Below are 21989 nucleotides of genomic sequence, written 5' to 3'. Positions count from 1 at the left end.
GAAGAAAAGGAGGTAAAATTCATTTGGGTGGTAAGTTGCATGACCGAGCAATAAATGGTGAAAGTAGTGTAGTGCAGAAGTGTAAAAAGTGGCCTGGTCATTAAGGGTGTTTAAAGAGGACCTTTCACCAGAGGAAAGCCTCTAAACTAACTATACAGAGGTGTAGAGCGGCGCCCAGGGATCCCCCTGCACTTACTGTTATCCCCGGGCGCCGCTCCGTTCGCCCGGTACAGCCTCCGGGATGTAAGGAGTTAGGCTCCACCCATTTGATCCTGCCGGCGTCTTCTTCTCCTATGCTGTAGCGCTGGCCAATGGCAGCGCTCAGCTCATAGCCAGGCTATGAGCTGAGCGCTGCCATTGGCCAGCGCTACAGCATAGGAGAAGAAGACGCCGGCAGGATCAAATGGGTGGAGCCTAACTCCTTACATACCGGAGGCTGTACCGGGCGAACGGAGCGGCGCCCGGGGATAACAGTAAGTGCAGGGGGATCCCTGGGCGCCGCTCTACACCTCTGTATAGTTAGTTTAGAGGCTTTCCTCTGGTGAAAGGTCCTCTTTAAGCTAGGGGGGCTGAGGTGGTTAATGTTGCTGTAGGCCTCTTGGTAGCCTCCCAGACAAGTTTTCTTCTTGTCATTTCATCCATTTTGGAGGGACATTCAGTTCTTGGTAATGTCACTGTTGGCCATATTTTCTCCACTTGATGATGACTGTCTTCACTGTGTTCCATGGTATATCTATTGCCTTGGTAATTATTTTGTACCCTTCTCCTGACTGATACCTTTTAACAATGAGATCCCTCTGATGCTTTGGAATCTCTCTGTGGACCATGGCTTTTGCTGTGGGATGCGACTAAGAAAATTTCAGGAAAGACCAACTAGAGCAGCTGAACTTTATTTTGGGTTAATCAGAGGCACTTTAAATGATGGCAGGTGTATGCTGACTCCTATTTAACAGGATTTTGAATGTGATTGCTTAATTCTGAACACAGCTACATCCCCAGTTATAAGAGGGGGTGCACACTTATGCAGCCACATCATTTTAGTTTTTTTTTGTTTTCTTCCCTCCACCTAAAAGATTTCAGTTTGTTTTTCAATTGAGTTGTACAGTTTATAGGTCACAGTAAAAGGTGGAAAAAGTTCTGAAATGATTTATCTTTGTCTAATTTTTTTACATCACAGAAACCTGACATTTTAACAGGGGTGTGTAGACTTTTTATATCCCCTGTCGATATAAATATAACAGAAAAGAGCTAAAAAGTGTCTATTGTTAAAGGGGTTGTCCTGACTTTTACTATTGATGACCTAATTTGCTCCATTATATTTTTGTCATTACTAAGGCTACTGTCACACTCGCATTTGATGCGGAACCGTCATTCCTCTGCACAGATGGATCCGTTCAGATAATACAACCGTCTGCATCCGTTCAGGACGGATCCGTTTGTATTATCTGTAACATAGCCAAGAGGGATCCGTGAACTTGAACACCATTGAAAGTCAATGGAGAACGGATCCGTTTTCTATTGTGCCAGATTGTGTAATTGACTTACATTGTGTGTCAGGACGGATCCGTTTGGTTCAGTTTCATCAGACGGACACCAAAACACTGCAGTTAGCGTTTTGGTGTCCGCTTCCAAAGCGGAACGGAGACGGAACGGAGGCAAACTGATGCATTCTGAGCAGATCCTTTTCCATTCAGAATGCATTAACGGCAAAACTGATTCGCTTTGGACCGCTTGTCAGAGCCCTGAACGGATCTGAGAAACGGAAAGCCAAAACGCCAGTGTGAAAGTAGGCTAAATAAATAGATTTATAAATAATTTATTTGTGTGATTACTAAATAAATCAGTCTTTTGCCGCTACCCCAGGACTTGAACTCATGAGTTTTTTGTAAAAGACTCCTGCTTTACCAGGTGTACTAAAATATATATATACTTTTTTATATATAGTAATTTTTTTTTAAAGAGAGAGATAATGTGTTTATTGTAATTTATTTTGCTCCATTATATTTTTGTTATTATTAAATAAATTAGACTAAGGCCTCATGCACACGACCATATGTATTTTGTGGTCCGCAAAAAAACGGATCCACAAAAAATACGGATAACGTTCGTGTGCATTCCGTATTTTGCGGAGCAGAACAGCTGGCCCCTAATAGAACAGTCCTATCCTTGTCCGTAATGCGGACAATAATAGGACATGTTTTATATTTTTGCAGAACGGAAATACGGACATACGGAAACAGAATGCACATGGAGTAACTTCCGTTTTTTTGTGGACCCATTGAAATGAATAGTTCTGTATACGGTCCACAGAAAAAATGGAAACGGACACAGAAAGAAAATACTTTTGTGTGCATGAGGCCTTATATTGTTATCCCAATGGCCTGGTATACAGAGGTGTATATTTTATATTCATACTAAGGCTGGGTTCACACGGGCGTGACGGATTTGTTCAGGATGCGTCCCGAGTGCATTGCGGCAAACCCGCGCGAGTAGGTACGCAATTTCAGTCAGTTGTTCAATTTTTATCGCGCAGGTGCAATGCGTTTTGCACGCGCGTGATAAAAAACTGAATGTGGTACCCAGACCCGAACTTCTTCACTGAAGTTCAGGTTTGGGTTCGGTGGTGTGTAGATGTAATTATTTTCCCTTATAACATGGTTATAAGTGAAAATAATAGCATTCTTTAATACAGAATGCTTAGTACAAGGTCAATTGAGGGTTAAAAAATAAAAAAAAATTAACTCACCTCCTCCAATTGATCGCGTAGCTGCCGGTCTCCTGTTCTTTTTTTCAGGACCTGTCAAAGGACCTGTGGTGACGTCACTGAGCTCATCACATGGTCCAATCACATGATCCATCACCACTGTGATGGACCATGTGATTGGACCATATGATGTGACGTCACCACAGGTCCTTTAACCGGCAGCGAACGCACATTGCTGCTGTCCGTGTTTTGCGGATCCGCAAAACACACACGGATGTGTGAATGGACCCTAATGCAGATTTCTAGCTACAGAAAGTCTTCTGCTAGACAACAGTGTGTCTTGTAGCACAACTGGGAAGGCTTCTGTCTCTTGAGGTTGTGAGTTCCAACCCCTTTTGTAACAGTTTAAACATAGAGACAGGAAAAGTGTTAAAGAGGACCTGTCACCTCTCCTGACATGCCTTGTTTAATAGCTTCATGCATTCCCAATGTAATAACCATTCTGGAACATCTATTCTTATGGCTCCATGTTGTGCCATTCCTTTATTATTTCTACTAGAAGTTACAAATGAATTGCTAGCAGTCTGCAGTAAGGGTACAGAGGGGAGGTAACCCGTTGGGGGGTGTACCTGCACAGTCTGACAATGGCAGCACTGATTGGATAGAGTCAGTCTGTGCAGGTACACCCCCCCCCCCCCCCAAACTGGTTACCTCCCCTCTGTACCCTTACTGCAGACTGCTAGCAATTAATATGTAACTTCTAGTAGAAATAATAAAGGAATGGCACAACATAGAGCCATAAGAATAGATGCTCCAGAATGGTTATTACATGGGGAATGCATGAAGCTATTAAACAAGGCATGTCAGGAGAGTTGAAAGGTCCTCTTTAACCACCTCAGCTCCCCTAGCTTAAACCCCCTTAATGACCAGACCACTTTTTACAATTCTGCACTACACTACTTTCACGGTTTATTGCTCGGTCATACAACTTACCACCCAAATGAATTTTACCTCCTTTTCTTCTCACTAATAGAGCTTTCATTTGGTGGTATTTCATTGCTGCTGACATTTTTACTTTTTTTGTTATTAATCGAAATTGACCGAAATTTTAGCAAAAAAATGACATTTTTCACTTTCAGTTGTAAAATTTTTCAAATAAAACTACATTTCTATATACATTTTTCTCTAAATTTATTGTTCTACATGTCTTTGATAAAAAAAAATGCAATAAGTGTATATTTATTGGTTTGCGCAAAAGTTATAGCGTTTACAAACTATGGTACAAAAATGTGAATTTCCGCATTTTGAAACAGCTCTGACTTTCTGAGCACCTGTCATGTTTCCTGAGGTTCTACAATGCCCAGACAGTAGAAACACCCCACAAATGACCCCATTTCAGAAAGTAGACACCCCAAGGTATTCGCTGATGGGCATAGTGAGTTCATGGAAGTTTTTATTTTTTGTCACAAGTTAGCGGAAAATGATTTTTATTTTTATTTTTTTCTTACAAAGTCTCATATTCCACTAACTTGTGACAAAAAATAAAATTTTACATGAACTCACCATACCCCTCACGGAATACCTTGGGGTGTCTTCTTTCCAAAATGGGGTCACTTGTGGGGCATTTATACTGCCCTTGCATTTTAGGGGTCCTAAAGTGTGAGAAGAAGTCTGGAATCCAAATGCGTAAAAAATGCCCTGTGAAATCGTAAAGATACTCTTTGGAATTTGGGCCCCTTTGCGCACCTAGGCTGCAAAAAAGTGTCACACATGTGGTATCGCCGTACTCAGAAGAAGTAGGGAAATGTGTTTTGGGGTGTATTTTTACATATACCCATACTGTGTGTGAGAAATATCTCTGTAAATGACAACTTTTCCAATTTTTTTATACAAAGTTGTCATTTTAGAGAGATATTTCTCTCACCCAGCATGGGTATATGTGAAAAGACACCCCAAAACACATTGCCCAAGTTCTCCTGAGTACGGCGATACTACATGTGTGACACTTTTTTGCAGCCTAGGTGCGCAAAGGGGCCCAAATTCTAAAGAGCACCTTTTGGATTTCAGAGGGCATTTTCTACGCATTTGGATTCCAAATTACTTCTCACGCTTTAGGTCCCCTAAAATGCCAGGGCAGTATAAATACCCCACAAGTGACCCCATTTTGGAAAGAATACACCCCAAGGTATTCCGTGAGGGGCATGGCGAGTTCCTAGAATTTTATTTTTTTTGGCACAAGTTAGCGGAAAATGATTTATTTTTTTTTTTTTTTCTTACAAAGTCTCATATTCCACTAACTTGTGACAAAAAATAAAATTTTACATGAACTCGCCATGCCCCTCACGAAATACCTTGGGGTGTCTTCTTTCCAAAATGGGGTCACTTGTGGGGTAGTTATACTGCCCTGGCATTTTAGGGGACCTAAAGCGTGAGAAGTAGTTTGAAATCCAAATACGTAAAAAATGCCCTGTGAAATCCTAAAGGTGCTCTTTAGAATTTGGGCCCCTTTGCCCACCTAGGCTGCAAAAAAGTGTCACACATGTGGTATCGCCGTACTCAGAAGAAGTAGGGCAATGTGTTTTGGGGTGTATTTTTACATATACCCATACTGGGTGAGAGAAATATCTCTGTAAAAGACAACTTTTCCCATTTTTTTATACAAAGTTGTCATTTTAGAGAGAGCATGGGTATATGTAAAAAGACACCCCAAAACACATTGCCCAACTTCTCCTGAGTACGGCGATACCACATGTGTGACACTTTTTTGCAGCCTAGGTGGGCAAAGGGGCCCAAATTCCAATGAGTACCTTTTAGGAGGGCATTTTTAGACATTTGGATTCCAGACTTCTTCTCACGCTTTAGGGCCCCTAAAATGCCAGGGCAGTATAAATACCCCACATGTGACCCCATTTTGGAAAGAAGACACCCCAAGGTATTCCATGAGGGCATGGCGAGTTCATAGAAGATTTTTTTTTTTTTGCACAAGTTAGCGGAAATTGATATTTTTTTGTTTTTTACTCACAAAGTCTCCCTTTCCGCTAACTTGGGACAAAAAGTTCAATCTTTCATGGACTCAATATGCCCCTCAGCGAATTCCTTGGGGTGTCTTCTTTCCAAAATTGGGTCATTTGTGGGGTGCTTGTACTGCCCTGGCATTTGAGGGTCTCCGCAATCATTACATGTATGGCCAGCATTAGGAATTTCTGCTATTCTCCTTATATTGAGCATACGGGTAATGAGATTTTTTTTTTCCGTTTAGCCTCTGGGCTGAAAGAAAAAATGAACGGCACAGATTTCTTCATTCGCATCGATCAATGTGGATGAAAAAATCTCTGCCAAAAAAAAAAAAGGAGGGGAAAGGCGTCTGCCAGGACATAGGAGCTCCGCCCAACATCCAAACCCACTCAGCCCATATGCCCTGGCAAACCCGATTTCTCCATTCACATCAATCGATGTGGATGAATAAATCATTGCCGGAATTTAAAAAAAAATTTTTTTATATACAAAGTGTTTGCCAAAGCATAGGAACACCGCCCCTCAGCTCATATGCCTCGGCAAACTTATCTTTTTTACTGCAGAGAAGAAATCTCGTCTTGCAGCGCCGCATACACCGACTTTTGTGTAATCTGACAGCAGTGCAATGCTTCTGTCAGAATGCACATCAGTGCTGCAGCTCGTTCATCGGTTGGTCCACCTAGAAGGTCAAAAAAAAAAAAAAACAGGCCGCAACGCAATAAATTTATTAACATTAACTTTATATAACATTTGAATGGAACATTAACTTTTATAAACTTTATTGAACTTTTGGAACAATGTGCAAAGCGCAAATCGCCCAGAGATGTGGCGAAGTACATTATGCACTTTGTCCCAGGTGAAAGGAGAGGTTTGCAGCAGCTGTGAGTGAAAGGGCCCTAATAGCCCTGTGTGCCTGTCCTGTGAGATGCAATCCCTATGCTAGGTGTACCTGTGTGTGGTACTTCCGGAAACACTCCCCTAAGCATAGGGCAGGGTGGTCAGGGCAGTCAGGACAGAAATAGCGGGTGTCACGCCTTATTCCACTCCTGCTACAGACACAACATCTTTTTCGGGGGGGCGCTTGGGTTGAGGTACCAGCAACGACACTGGGGAAATGTCGCTCGTGTAGACGGCTCACTACACTGGTGGATGGGGCCACAGAACCTCCTGGATACAGGAGGTTCTCGATGATCTCTTCCTGAAATTTGAGGAAGGATCTTGTTCTCCCAGCCTTACTGTAGAGAACAAAACTATTATAGGCAGCCAATTAAATCAAATATACAGACACCTTCTTATACCAGCGTCTGGTGCGTCGGGAAACTAAATAAGGAGCCAACATCTGGTCATTGAAGTCCACCCCTCCCATGAGCAAATTATAGTCGTGGACTGAGAGGGGCTTTTCAATGACACGGGTTGCTCGTTCTATTTGGATTGTCGTGTCTGCGTGAATGGAGGAGAGCATGTAAACGTCACGCTTGTCTCTCCATTTCACCGCGAGCAGTTCTTCGTTACACAAGGCAGCCCTCTCCCATCTTGCAAGACGAGTGGTGACGAGCCGTTGGGGGAAGCCCCGGCGACTAGGTCGCGCGGAGCCACAGCAGCCAATCTGTTCTAGGAACAAACGCCTGAAGAGGGGCACACTTGTGTAGAAATTGTCAACATAAATGTGAACACAGTATCTGAGTGCTAAAAACCGGAAGCGCGCACTTCCGGTTCAGGTGCGCTCGCCCCCCCCCCCTCCCGTGGAGATGGGGGAATGTGCCCTGTTGTAATAATGAGCCGGAGCTTCTACTAGGCTTCCAGACTCATTATTAGTATATCCCAGTTCAGGCCACTAGGTGGCAGCACTGATGTCACGGGTAGAGTCACGGGAATCAAGATAGAGCGGAGGTGCACCCCCTGAGCTGCCACCCGGTCCCCTGTCCCTGCCTACTTGCACCACCCGCCCTAGGTGACGGAGCGCAACTGGGCGACAGTCCCTAACCTGCTAAGTGCAAGCAGAGAGAAAGAGACAGCAGGGAAGAGGACAGCCACTGAGAAGTTACAATAAGCGGACAAGAGGTAGAACAAAAACGGAAGGCGAGGCGGGTCAACTAGCCGAGGTCAGTCCAGGAGGTCATGTCAGAACAAGGGAAGAGGCAAAGACAAATCCGTAAACAAGCCGAGGTCAAAATCCTAGAGGTAGCGTCAAGGTACAGGGAGTAGGCAGATGAGGTGTCAAGAGGCGGATCGAGGTTCAATTTCAGAGGTAGCTAAATAACAATAAAGTACACAGCGTCACATGGCACGACAGACAGCTAGCAAGGCCGCCCTGGGAACGAGGCCAAACACAGATGCTCGCACCCGTAGCTAAGCAGCAGGTCTGCGGCTGATGGGAGACCAAGTGCGCCTTCGGCGTCCCGTTACAACTGAACTGTGATAGTGATTTCAGTAATGAATAGTGATTTCAGTACCATTTTCCATTATTCTGTACAAGTTGCAATCTTATAATTGCAAGTTGGTGTCCACTTGGGGATCTAATAAAAAAAATTAAAAAGTAAAAAACTATTTTTTATATTAAAATCACCTCCCCTTTCCCCAAAATAAAAATAAATAAACCATTTAAAAAAATAACATCATGGATATCGCCACATGCGAAAACGCCCGTAGTATTAAAATATTTTAAAAAGTCAGCCCATACTTTGAATGGCGTAGCAGGGAAAAAATAAATAAATACTTGAGTCACCATTTTTTCATCACATCAAATAATTGAATAAAAAGTGATTAAAAAGTCATACACACCCCAAAATGGTATTAGCCAAAACTACAGATCATCCCGAAAAAATAAACTCCCACACATCTGCGTAGAAAACTATAAAAAAAAGTTATGGGCGTCAGAATATGGAGATGGAAAAGAAAAAAAAAATGCCAAAAGTTTTTTTTTTTATATTAAAGTGCAAGAAAAACTATACATATGTGTTATTGTCGGATTCGTACAGACCTGGAGAGCACAAGTCAGATTTACAGGTGTGTAAAAAATAAACCCATAAAACTGTGGCGGAATTGTGTTTTTTTCCAATTCCACTCCATTTGGAATTTTTTCCCACTACATCCTATGTAATATTAACCACTTAAGGACCACAGGTTTATACCCCCCTAAAGACCAGGCCCTTTTTTTACAAATCGGCACTCCACAACTTTAGCGGTTTATTGCTCGGTCATGCAACTTACCACCCAAATGAATTTTACCTCCTTTTCTTCTCACTAATAGAGCTTTCATTTGGTGGTATTTCATTGCTGCTGACATTTTTACTTTTTTTGTTATTAATCGAAATTTAACGATTTTTTTGCAAAAAAATGACATTTTTCACTTTCAGTTGTAAAATTTTGCAAAAAAAACGACATCCATATATAAATTTTGCTCTAAATTTATTGTTCTACATGTCTTTGATAAAAAAAAAATGTTTGGGTAAAAAAAAAATGGTTTGGGTAAAGGTTATAGCGTTTACAAACTATGATACAAAAATGTGAATTTCCGCTTTTTGAAGCAGCTCTGACTTTCTGAGCACCTGTCATGTTTCCTGAGGTTCTACAATGCCCAGACAGTACAAACACCCCACAAATGACCCCATTTCGGAAAGTAGACACCCTAAGGTATTCGCTGATGGGCATAGTGAGTTCATAGAACTTTTTACTTTTTGTCACAAGTTAGCGAAAAATGATGATTTTTTTTTTTTTCTTACAAAGTCTCATATTCCACTAACTTGTGACAAAAAATAAAAGCTTCCATGAACTCACTATGCCCATCAGCGAATACCTTGGGATGTCTTCTTTCCAAAATGGGGTCACTTGTAGGGTAGTTATACTGCCCTGGCATTCTAGGGGCCCAAATGTGTGGTAAGGAGTTTGAAATCAAATTCTGTAAAAAATGACCAGTGAAATCCGAAAGGTGCTCTTTGGAATATGGGCCCCTTTGCCCACCTAGGCTGCAAAAAAGTGTCACACATGTGGTATCTCCGTATTCAGGAGAAGTTGGGGAATGTGTTTTGGGGTGTCATTTTACATATACCCATGCTGGGTGAGAGAAATATCTTGGCAAAAGACAACTTTGTATAAAAAAATGGTAAAAGTTGTCTTTTGCCAAGATATTTCTCTCACCCAGCATGGGAATATGTAAAATGACACCCCAAAACACATTCCCCAACTTCTCCTGAATACGGAGATACCACCTGTGTGACACTTTTTTGCAGCCTAGGTGGGCAAAGGGGCCCATATTCCAAAGAGCACCTTTCGGATTTCACTGGTAATTTTTTACAGAATTTGATTTCAAACTCCTTACCACACATTTGGGCCCCTAGAATGCCAGGGCAGTATAACTACCCCACAAGTGACCCCATTTTGGAAAGAAGACACCCCAAGGTATTCGCTGATGGGCATAGTGAGTTCATGGAAGTTTTTATTTTTTGTCACAAGTTAGTGGAATATGAGACTTTGTAAGAAAAAAAATAAGTAATCATCATTTTCCACTAACTTGTGACAAAAAAAAAAAACTTACATGAACTCACTATGCCCATCAGCGAATACCTTGGGATGTCTTCTTTCCAAAATGGGGTCACTTGTGGGGTAGTTATACTGCCCTGGCATTCTAGGGGCCCAAATGTGTGGTAAGGAGTTTGAAATCAAATTCTGTAAAAAATGGCCAGTGAAATCCGAAAGGTGCTCTTTGGAATATGGGCCCCTTTGCCCACCTAGGCTGCAAAAAAGTGTCACACATCTGGTATCGCCGTACTCAGGAGAAGTTGGGGAATGTGTTTTGGGGTGTCATTTTACATATACCCATGCTGGGTGAGAGAAATATCTTGGTCAAATGCCAACTTTGTATAAAAAAATGGGAAAAGTTGTCTTTTGCCAAGATATTCCTCTCACCCAGCATGGGTATATGTAAAATGACACCCCAAAACACATTCCCCAACTTCTCCTGAATACGGAGATACCACATGTGTGACACTTTTTTGCAGCCTAGGTGGGCAAAGGGGCCCATATTCCAAAGAGCACCTTTCGGATTTCACTGGTCATTTTTTACAGAATTTGATTTCAAACTCCTTACCACACATGTGGGCCCCTAGAATGCCAGGGCAGTATAACTACCCCACAAGTGACCCCATTTTGGAAAGAAGACACCCCAAGGTATTCGCTGATGGGCATAGTGAGTTCATGGAAGTTTTTATTTTTTGTCACAAGTTAGTGGAATATGAGACTTTGTAAGAAAAAAAAATCAAAAAAAAATCATCATTTTCCACTAACTTGTGACAAAAAATATAAAATTCTAGGAACTCGCCATGCCCCTCATGGAATACCTTGGGGTGTCTCCTTTCCAAAATGGGGTCACTTGTGGGGTAGTTATACTGCCCTGGCATTTTCCAGGGGCCCTAATGTGTGGTAAGTAGGGAAATGACCTGTGAAATCCGAAAGGTGCTCTTTGGAATATGGGCCCCTTTGCCCACCTAGGCTGCAAAAAAGTGTCACACATGTGGTATTGCCGTATTCAGGAGAAGTTGGGGAATGTGTTTTGGGGTGTCATTTTACATATACCCATGCTGGGTGAGAGAAATATCTTGGCAAAAGACAACTTTTCCCATTTTTTTATACAAAGTTGGCATTTGACCAAGATATTTATCTCACCCAGCATGGGTATATGTAAAATGACACCCCAAAACACATTCCCCAACTTCTCCTGAGTACGGCGATACCAGATGTGTGACACTTTTTTTGCAGCCTAGATGCGCAAAGGTGCCCAAATTCCTTTTAGGAGGGCATTTTTAGACATTTGGATACCAGACTTCTTCTCACGCTTTGGGGCCCCTAGAATGCCAGGGCAGTATAAATACCCCACATGTGACCCCATTTTGGAAAGAAGACACCCCAAGGTATTCAATGAGGGGCATGGCGAGTTCATAGAATTTTTTTTTTTTTGGCACAAGTTAGCGGAAATTGATATTTTTTATTTTTTTCTCACAAAGTCTCCCTTTCCGCTAACTTGGGACAAAAATTTCAATCTTTCATGGACTCAATATGCCCCTCACGGAATACCTGGGGGTGTCTTCTTTCCGAAATGGGGTCACATGTGGGGTATTTATACTGCCCTGGCATTCTAGGGGCCCTAAAGCGTGAGAAGAAGTCTGGAATATAAATGTCTAAAAATTTTTACGCATTTGGATTCCGTGAGGGGTATGGTGAGTTCATGTGAGATTTAATTTTTTGACACAAGTTAGTGGAATATGAGACTTTGTAAGAAAAAAATAATAATTTCCGCTAACTTGGGCCAAAAAAATGTCTAAATGGAGCCTTACAGAGGGGTGATCAATGACAGGGGGGTGATCAATGACAGGGGGGTGATCAATGACAGGGGGGGTGATCAATGACAGGGGGGGTGATCAATGACAGGGGGGTGATCAGGGAGTCTATATGGGGTGATCACCCCCCTGTCATTGATCACCCCCCTATAAGGCTCCATTCAGATGTCCGTATGTGTTTTGCGGATCCGATCCATGTATCCGTGGATCCGTAAAAATCATACGGACATCTGAATGCAGCCTGACAGGGGGGGGTGATCAATGACAGGGGCGGTGATCAATGACAGGGGGGTGATCAGGGAGTCTATATGGGGTGATCACCCCCCCTGGAAGGCTCCAGGGAGACGCCTGTATGTGTTTTGCGGATCCGATCCATCTATCAGTGGATCCGTAAAAATCATGCGGACGTCTGAATGGAGCTTTACAGGGGTGTGATCAATGACAGGGGGGTGATGAGGGAGTCTATATGGGGTGATCACCACAGTCATTGATCACGCCCCTGTAAGGCTCCATTCAGACGTCCGTATGCGTTTTGCGGATCCGATCCATCTATCAGTGGATCTGTAAAAATCATGCGGACGTCTGAATGGAGCTTTACAGGGGGGTGATCAATGACAGGGGGGTAATCAATGACAGGGGGGTGATCAGGGAGTCTATATGGGGTGATCACCACAGTCATTGATCACGCCCCTGTAAGGCTCCATTCAGACGTCCGTGTGCGTTTTGCGGATCCGATCCATCTATCAGTGGATCCGTAAAAATCATGCGGACGTCTGAATGGAACTTTACAGGGGTGTGATCAATGACAGGGGGGTGATGAGGGAGTCTATATGGGGTGATCACCACAGTCATTGATCACGCCCCTGTAAGGCTCCATTCAGACGTCCGTGTGCGTTTTGCGGATCCGATCCATCTATCAGTGGATCCGTAAAAATCATGCGGACGTCTGAATGGAGCTTTACAGGGGTGTGATCAATGACAGGGCGGTAATCAATGACAGGGGGGTGATCAGGGAGTCTATATGGGGTGATCACCACAGTCATTGATCACGCCCCTGTAAGGCTCCATTCAGACGTCCGTGTGCGTTTTGCGGATCCGATCCATCTATCAGTGGATCCGTAAAAATCATGCGGACGTCTGAATGGAGCTTTACAGGGGTGTGATCAATGACAGGGGGGTGATGAGGGAGTCTATATGGGGTGATCAACACAGTCATTGATCACGCCCCTGTAAGGCTCCATTCAGACGTCCGTGTGCGTTTTGCAGGATCCGATCCATCTATCAGTGGATCCGTAAAAATCATGCGGACGTCTGAATGGAACTTTACAGGGGTGTGATCAATGACAGGGCGGTAATCAATGACAGGGGGGTGATCAGGGAGTCTATATGGGGTGATCAGGGTGATCAGGGGCTAATAAGGGGTTAATAAGTGACGGGGGGGGGTGTAGTGTAGTGGTGCTTGGTGCTACTTTACTGAGCTACCTGTGTCCTCTGGTGGTCGATCCAAACAAAGGGGACCACCAGAGGACCAGGTAGCAGGTATATTAGACGCTGTTATCAAAACAGCGTCTAATATACCTGTTAGGGGTTAAAAAAAACACATCTCCAGCCTGCCAGCGAACGATCGCCGCTGGCAGGCTGGAGATCAACTCTCTTACCTTCCGTTCCTGTGAGCGCGCGCGCCTGTGTGCGCGCGTTCACAGGAAATCTCGGCTCACGCGAGATGACGCCAATCGGCGTTAGTGTGACCTGGGAGCGCCGCAGAGATGACGCCTTTCGGCGTTAGTGTGACGGTAAGTGGTTAAATAGTGACATTAGAAAGTACAACTTCTCCTGCAAAAAACAACCCCTCATACGGTTATGTAAATAGAAAAATAAAAAAGTTATGGGTCTGGGAAGGCAGGGAGCGAAAATGCAAAAACGCCATGTCAGGAAGGGTTAAGGTTTTTATTTATTTAAACTTTATTTTTTTTATAACCCTTAGGTGGCTATAACCTGGTATCTTCTGATCGCTTGCTCTATAAACTATAAAAGAAAACTATTATGGTCTATGAGCCCCCTCCCTCTGCCTAAGCTCACTGATGCCTCAATCACTATTGATTGCAGTATCTGAAGGGTTAAATGACCAATTTCGGCATCATCACTGCTCCCAGTTATTGTGACCAGGTGCCTGCTGTATTATACCGCCAGCACCCGCCATGTATGGAGCGGACTCAGCACAATAGCCAGCTCCATACAAGCCCTTGCGCCTATTGCCATACATGTACAGCCTACAGCATTATGAATTAAGGGGTTAACTAAAGTCTATTTTACACATATGCTTTCTGTCCTCATGTTGTAATCAGTGAAAGGTTCTCTTTAACGACACCCAATAAACAGATACTAACAGACAGGCTGAGGAGTCTTACAGAAGCATTTTGTTAAGAACAGAAGATGACATTGCAAAGCGATTAAAGGCGTATTCCGGCTGTTAGAAGTTATCCCCTATCCTATTCATCTCTATGGGAATTCCGCAGATAGTGGAGCGCTTACTCAGCTATCTCCGGAACTCCCATAGAAATGAAGGGAGCGGCCATGCGCATGTGCAACCAGCCTCTCCATTCATTTCACCGTAGCTGCAAGGGGATATGGGACCCCTGATCAGTGGGGATCCCAGCCGTAGGACCCCCTCCATTCTGTTTTCAACCAATCTGATGTTTTCAAGTTTTATTTTACATGAAACTAAGGTTCAGGCAAGAGTAAGAAGAGCCTTGTAAACTGCCAAAAGGTTTGTGTAAGCAGCAGAATGTAAATTGTGACCATACAAAATCAGCGAGTAAGGCAGTTTTGACATCCGTGCCTCCCTCTTCATCATCCTCTGGGCACTGGTATCCTTTTATATGTATCTTCATGAGCAGCACTGGTTACTTCTTACTGGGAGAACATATAAACTCCATGTAAGCGTGGACCATGGTCTGATTGAGGCCCAGTAGTCAATGGTATCTGTTAAGAACTGTTTTATGCTTTAGGTTTGATGCACCTTATTTTTGTATTGTGGGAACGGCAGTACAGCACCTACCAGTGGCGTACCGGAAATAGAGGCAGACCAAATAACTGCTATGGGGTCGGGGGGAAGGGAGGGCCTGGCATTGAACTTGTTCTTCTCTTCCCTGCTTGAAAACACAGCATTTTCATGCAGCTGCCACTAGGGGGAGCTCCATGCAAAGAGATGATTACAGCTTCCATTGTAGTTGTAGTTACTGGGCTCCCCCTAGTGGTGGCTGCAGGCAGCTAGCTTTGTAATAGAAGAGAAGCTGGAGATTTATCAATGTGTTTTTGACAGTTTTCTGGTGTAAATACATTGAGAAAAATGGTGTTCAGAATAAGCGCCATATATTGGAAGCACCTGTTCTACTTTTTTCCGAAGCTCAGATAAAGTAGGTAAAGCCAAACGCAACTTTTTTAATACAATTTGTATTTTATTAAAAATTCTTCCACTTGATATAAAAAATAAAAAAAAATGTCAGAAATCTGGGGCTGTGGATGTTCTGCATTGCCTGGGAGTGATGCATGTTTACTGGGAAACGAGGTGCAGGGGGCCCACACTAAGTTTTGCTATGGGGCCCTATGAGATCTGTCTAAGCCCCTGATAAGGGCCCATTTACATAAGTAGATAATCTGCTTGTAAATGAGCAGCAATCAACGATAGAGCATAACGATTGGCACTTGTTTGGTACATTTAAATGCAGCAATCATCACACTGCATGAGAATGAACAATCGCTTGTACGATTGTTTGACCCCATAAGTTTGAATATTGTGGACAGCACAACCGTTTACATGTGTGATTTTTGTGAAGAAAGAGAGGGGTCGAGTCATTCTGACAAGAAGAGACGAGACGAAGAACTCTAGGAACCCACTGCGATGCTACAGTAGACAAACAGTTTATTGAATTGGTAATTCTATATGAAGATTAGAAAATCGTAATCACAACAGAAGGCGCGAAGAATGGAAAATACATAAAAAAAACAGGGCACAAGACTTAATGCGGACACATATTCTATCCATCTGTAGTCATCTAGTGCACATACAGTTAAAAAAATAAAATAATCAATGTTCTTAGTTTTGTTGTAAAAATTTATGGTGGTGCTGTAAAATAAACCGGAGACGCCGTAAAATATTATTACGTTAGAACCTAAGACGTTTCTGCTGGTACCATCCTGAAACATAGAGATCACGTATCCTTCTGTCTTGGTAGCCACAGTGGAATTCCTGACTACTTGCGATTCAGTAGTTTAGGTCTGTACTCAATGAGTCAAAGGCGCACATACCATGGCAGCAGCAGACATGTGGCTGCTATGGGGGCCCTTGAAGAGATGGAGTCTAACCCTGGTTGGTCTCATTCCCTTTGCTACTAGGTGACAAGAACTTGTGCAGGACTCTCATCTACTGAGGAACTGCATTGTTAGCGACCATGGGGATGATGAGTTGGCCCAAGTGTCATGGTAAGGGGCATGGGGGGGGACAACCAGGGATCCCTCTGTCCAGAGTAATGTAACCCAGCACCATAATGGGGCCCCCCTCCTCTATGTACGCCACTGCAATGAATATCGTAGGTCTGCTGATGCTGAAATAAGGTCCAACAAGAGTTTTCAGAAGTTACCTGTATTGAGACATTAAAGGTGAGCAATGAAAAATGGACATAATCAACAATATTAGTAACGTGCCAGATTAGCTAGCATACTTAAAAAAACTTTTTTGTTGGTAAACTTGAAACATTTAAGCCCCACCCCTAAACACAGGCAACACCCACTTTGAGGGCGTGGTTTACATAAGCCTCACCCATTTTCCTAACCAAAACAAGCCATATCTGCCAGGATTGTCTTTGACAGTCCCAGCAAATTTGAGACTGTTGGCAACTATGAGTGAAAAGATTTAACCTCCAAACATCTCCGCCCTGATTCTTCAGTATAGAATTATATGAAAAGTATATGAAAATGAAATGAAGATGAATAAATCTCCTTTAGAGTTCACATTTGTTAGGTCACGCAGTACATCATTTTGTTTGACTTCCTACAATGGGTGGAGCTTATCAGTCACATGACACACTGTTTCCTGCTACAATGTGGAAACCATACTGTACCGTGAATACAGGAAGCGTACAGAGAGAACACGATCTGATTGTCTGGGTTTCAATTTTGACTGGAGTTTTCCTGTCAGCACACATTGTGGACACAGAAACAGTCAAACAACAACGTTAAAGTCACAGAAAGCAATATCTCACTGACAGATATCCTTCCTGCGCTTTAAAGAAGCACTCCCACAACATTTTTATTCTCGGACCTGTTAAAAAGGTACTTGATGTAAGCTGTAGTGTGAAGGTCATCTTCCTACCAGTAACTGTATTTGTCAATTATATCCTCCCATCTGATCCTCAGCTGTGTCATGTGACCAGCACTCTGACTTTCCAAATAACACAGCATCTTAGGTGTGGACAGGAAGCAAATTTCTCTGTATCTTCCTACGGAAGACTAAATATCAGTCTCATAGACATGTATTGAGAAGTAACGGATTTCCTGTCCTGTGTCAGTTAGAGATCAGAGTGCTGGTCACATGACACAGCTGAGGATCAGAAGAGAGGTTATAACTCACAAATACAGTGACTGGTAAGAAGGTTACTTTTACTACAATTTACATCACGGACCTTTCTCACAAGTCAAAGAATAAAAATACTTGTGGGAGTGCTACTTTAAAGAAAAACTAAATCGTAAAGGAAAACAGAAGGAACATAGAAGATAACATGTATAACAAGAGCTTTTATGGTACCAGAGCATCAGGAACGTATTTCCAGTGACAGCAGTTCATCATTGTCAGTACAACTAGTCTGTCACCAGTAAGTTTACTGATCAACCAGGTACAATGTCTTGTGGGACTAGATCAGCTGAACGTAGCAATCTGATGCAATTCTGGAGAAAAGTACTTTTAATTCATGTGCAAATGAGCAGTTAAGTGCACAGGGGGCGGGCCCAAGCCACTCTGTGCATCCTTACTCCTGCTTCTTGCTCTGCCAGCCCCTTCCTCTTCTTCTTGATTGACAGAGTCAGGTCCCTTCACAATGATCTCACCTGACCCTGTCAATGAAGAAGAGCAAGGGTGCACAGAGTGGCTTGGGTCCGCCCTTGGTGCACTTAACTGCTTATTTGCATATGGATTAAAAGTACTTTTCTCCAGAAAGAAGCAAAGGATCTCTAAATGAAAGGTATCATTACATTCAGCTGGGCTAGCCCTACAAGGCAGTTTGCCTGGTTTTCTGATGACAGACTCCCTCAAAGGCTAGGTTCTCATCTGCTTTGGAGGCTCTGACGCTGCGTTATTTTATTTGGAAAAATACTGGGCTCCTTGACAGAAACCAGACGGACACCATTATAATCAATGGACGCAATTCATTTCTGTCATATGATAGATCGGGCTTTGCCTTTCTCTAGAACGGAACAGAACAGAAAACCTGCACAGACACGAACCTGACCTTTCTTCCCTTTTCCTTACAGACCATGGCCTGTTCTATGGAATGGGTTTTCCCACAAATGCCATTTATACCCATCATCAGGATAGATGATACATGTATAAACGTTGGGGGCCTAACCATCACTAGATGATTCCTTCTTCATAACTGTGCTGAGGAGGACTGTCAGCGGAGTGGCGGTCAGGCATGCGTGCTGACACTCCATGGGACTGACAGTATGGATAGATCCTAAATGTCATGTGTGGAAAACCCCTTTAAGGTCAGTCTGGATGGACGGTGATGTGATCTTGTGGTGGCCTATGTTTAAAAAATATGTTTCACCTGCAAAATCTGCACAGCCAAAATCTTATCAAAGAACCATAGCAGATGTATGAGGTCCTGCAACCTAACCTCAAGTCTGAATACAATCAAGCACACTCTGTCATGAACCCCCTAAGGGGGATCTAGAAAACTGAAGTCTGTGGTGCTGTTGCCTTCCTCTAGATCAGGGGTCAGCCACCTCTGTTACTTCAGCTGTTCTGAAACTACAATTCCCAGCATGCTCTATTCATTTCTTTAAGAGTTCCCAGAACATCCAAGCAAGTGTGCATGGTGGGAGTCATAGGTTCACCACAACTGGAGCACCAGAGGCTGCTGATCCCTGCTCTAGATAAATGGTCTCCAACTTTGCAAAACAGTTCAGTGAATAATGCAGCTAGCTGATAGGATTAGGATATGTTACCAAGTAGGGAGTCCGCTGCCGAAGTCCAGTCATGGAATTTCTGCATTGGGTATTTGACATCCCCTGAAATGGACTGTGTTCTGCAGTGGCAATGCTGCAGAAAGCAGGTCTTCCATTACTTTCAACCTTTGCATAGCGATACCCAAAGGATAAATTATCATGCTGTGGATTTAGGCCCCTTTCACACGGGCGAGTTTTCCGCGCGGGTGCAATGCGTGAGTTGAACGCATTGCACCCGCACTGAATCCGGACCCATTCATTTCTATGGGGCTGTGCACATGAGCGGTGATTTTCACGCATCACTTGTGCGTTGTGTGAAAATCGCAGCATGCTCTATTTTGTGCATTTTTCACGCAACGCATGCCCCATAGAAGTGAATGGGGCTGCGTGAAAATCGCAAGCAAGTGCGGATGCTGTGCGATTTTCACGCACGGTTGCTAGGAGACGATCGGGATGGGGACCCGATCTTTATTATTTTCCCTTATAACATGGTTATAAGGGAAAATAATAGCATTCTGAATACAGAATGCAAAGTAAAATAGGGCTGGAGGGGTTAAAAAAATAAATAAAAAAAATGTAACTCACCTTAATCCACTTGTTCGCGCAGCCGGCATCTCTTCTGTCTTGTTGTGTGAGGAATAGGACCTTTGATGACGTCACTACGTCCATCACATGGTCAGTCACATGATCCATCACCATGGTAAAAGATCATGGGATGGACCATGTGATGAGTGCAGTGACGTCATCAAAGGTCCTATTCCTCACACAACAAGACAGAAGAGATGCCGGCTGCGCAAACAAGTGGAAAACTCGCCCCGTGTGAAAGGGGCCTTACACTTTATACAGCTTTTTTTTTTCTAAAAATCTCATCCACTTGGCTGCTGCTGTACAACAATCTTCAGTCTTTACCCCACATGGGAACATACCCTTAGGGTACATGCGCACGGTGCAGATTTCTCTGCAGAAAATCCACAAGAAATTTGCTCCAAAACGCACACAAGTTGGCACTATTTATTGCATTTTTGGTGTGTTTTTTTGTGCAGTTTTAATGTGGCATTTGGTGCTGATTTGATGCAGATTTTCTGCAGATCTCACCCTTCCATTAAAAAGTATGACATCCGTACGAAGAAAAACGCAATAATTGACAGGCTGCAGAGTTCCAAACCCACACATCAGATCAATTTTCGCACCTAAGAAAAAAAGCATTTGTCGAATCTCATGCACTTTGCTGGTACTGTATTACGCTGCGGTTTTTCCACACGAAAATCTGCATGGAAAAAACGCACATAATCCTTAGGGCTTATTTAATGTATGTGTTCCGCAAAATTGCAGGAACGGATGCGGAAACATAAATACGGTTGTGTGAATCAGCCCTTAGGGCTCATTTAGACGACTGCATCCGTTTTTGCAGTCCGAAAATTGTGGATCCGCAAGACACAGATACCGGCCGAGTGCGTTCCGCATTTTGCGGAACGGAACGGCCAGCCCTATGATAGAAATGCCTATTCTTGCAGACAAGAATAGGACATGTTGTATCTTTTTTGCAGGGCCAAGGAAGGAAAGTAGGGATGCGGACAGCACATGGTGAGCTGTCCGCAACTTTTGCGACCCCATTGAAATTAATGGGTCTGCACCTGTTCCGTAAAATTGCAGAAAGGATGCGGACACGAATATATGGTCGTGTGAATGGGCCCTTAGTGTGATTTCTGCTAGTTGGGGTTTGCTGAGAGTTGAAGTTTTGCAAAGCCTGAAGAGCCACAGGTTGCAGACCACTGCACTGAATCTCAGGCTATCATGGAGAAAGCCAACAAAAATTGCATACATACAAACAGCAACAAAGATCTCAGCTTCCAAGATTTCAATGGTTTGTCAACATACTAATGGGATTTTTCTTCTCGAAAGTTTTTGCCTCCATCAGATAGGCAGCATTAGAGGTGTAGTTCTGCCACTCATCTTCCTGCTCATCAACTGTGGACCAAATGATGGTTGGGCTGAAAGTCTAGACAGTTCGGTCAGCTTTTTGTTGTCCCATTTAGACATTTGCGCCATATCTACAGGCTATGCCATAAATGTCTAATAGGTGCAGGTCCCACCTGTGGCACCTGCTCCTATCTGAAGAACAGGACCCCATTGTGCACTTCCAAGAATGGAGAGCAGACTGCGCATGTGCGGATCTCTTCCTTCACTGTTTCATATTAGTGAGTAGAGAGAACCGCGCGCGCACTGGCTGCTCTCAACTGCGGCTCCAGATAGGGTCCCATTCTTGAGATTCAAGAAGGTCCCAGAGGTGGGACCAGCACCTATCAGACAATTGTCCAGATGACCCTTCAGTTACACAATAATGGAATATACCGAAAAAATGGGCACTTGTGTAAGAAGAGTTTGAGCTTCATGATATGACACATTACACAGAAGACAGAGACTGCTGGTCAAAATGTATTTCTATGTCATCTCTGAACTAGAGCGTCTTAAAGGGAACCTGTCACCTCAAAAACGCATATAAAACCGCCAGCATTGCCTTATAGTAGCCTCTGTTCATAATCACATGTTTGGTCCGGTAGTCTGATGCTCAATAGCTTAAAAAAAACAACGATATTTTAAGCCCCATCAGAGCTATGTTGCCGGTCAGCTTCAAGTCAAGGAGGCAGCGGCTTCCTTGGTTCAAGTCAAGGTAAGCATGCCCCCTAACCGTCCCCTGTCTTGTTTGATTAACAGCC

At 43.4% G+C, this 21989-nt stretch overlaps 1 long non-coding RNA gene across 1 annotated transcript; it reads left to right on the top strand.

The window, feature by feature from the left end:
- The first annotated feature begins 590 nt into the window (after positions 1–590).
- LOC120997423 lies at positions 591–17324 on the top strand. Its single transcript, XR_005778169.1, has 3 exons — positions 591–601; positions 8074–8079; positions 17187–17324. It is a non-coding gene; the product is annotated as an uncharacterized LOC120997423 (long non-coding RNA).
- Positions 17325–21989: the final 4665 nt, after the last annotated feature.

This window comes from Bufo bufo, chromosome 4, assembly GCF_905171765.1.
Source record: "Bufo bufo chromosome 4, aBufBuf1.1, whole genome shotgun sequence".
NCBI lineage: Eukaryota > Metazoa > Chordata > Amphibia > Anura > Bufonidae > Bufo > Bufo bufo.
This window is presented reverse-complemented; position numbering and strand designations above follow the sequence as displayed.